Raw genomic sequence first — 639 nt, forward strand, 5'->3', positions numbered from 1 at the left:
CGGCCCCTCCCAGCGCCCGCCCCCCTGGCCCCGCCCTTTAAAGGGGCCGCACCGGAAGCGCTGAAGACCCCGCCCGGAAGCCCCGCCCTGTCGGGCCCCTGTGCAGAACTCACCAGGCAGATGCAAAAGGGATACCTGCTCTCCAGGGTCTGTGCATTGGGCCACCTCTTCCGAATGACCATTCATTTACTCATTCATTCATTCATTCGGCGAGCTTTAATGGCAGGCTCAGGAACTCGCATACAGTGGGTCCAATCAGAACCAGGTGCAGGGAACCAGCAGCTAGCGTAATGGCTATGTTGCTGGACTCCCACGTAGTCGACCGCGGTTCGCGTCCCGGACCCGGTGGCTTAAAACTCAAGCCGGGCGTGTGTGCGTGCGTGCCCAAGATCCCGAGAGGAGAATGGAGGAGAAGGGATTGCGGCATGGCCATCCCCTCTGGGGGGTGATTTCTCGCTTTCTGTCTCTAATGTCTCTCTCTGTCTGTCTGGTGAGTGCACACGCCCTATAGCAAAAATCTCTCCAAAAACAACAAAAAAAAGAACCAGGCGCAGATGAGCAAACCCAGTTCTCCGGGGCAAAGCTTGAACGGAGAATAACAATGTATCTTGTGAGTAGGGCTTTGAGGGATGTGTAGGA

This window comes from Tupaia chinensis, unplaced genomic scaffold (assembly GCF_000334495.1).
Source record: "Tupaia chinensis unplaced genomic scaffold, TupChi_1.0 Scaffold000201_1, whole genome shotgun sequence".
NCBI lineage: Eukaryota > Metazoa > Chordata > Mammalia > Scandentia > Tupaiidae > Tupaia > Tupaia belangeri.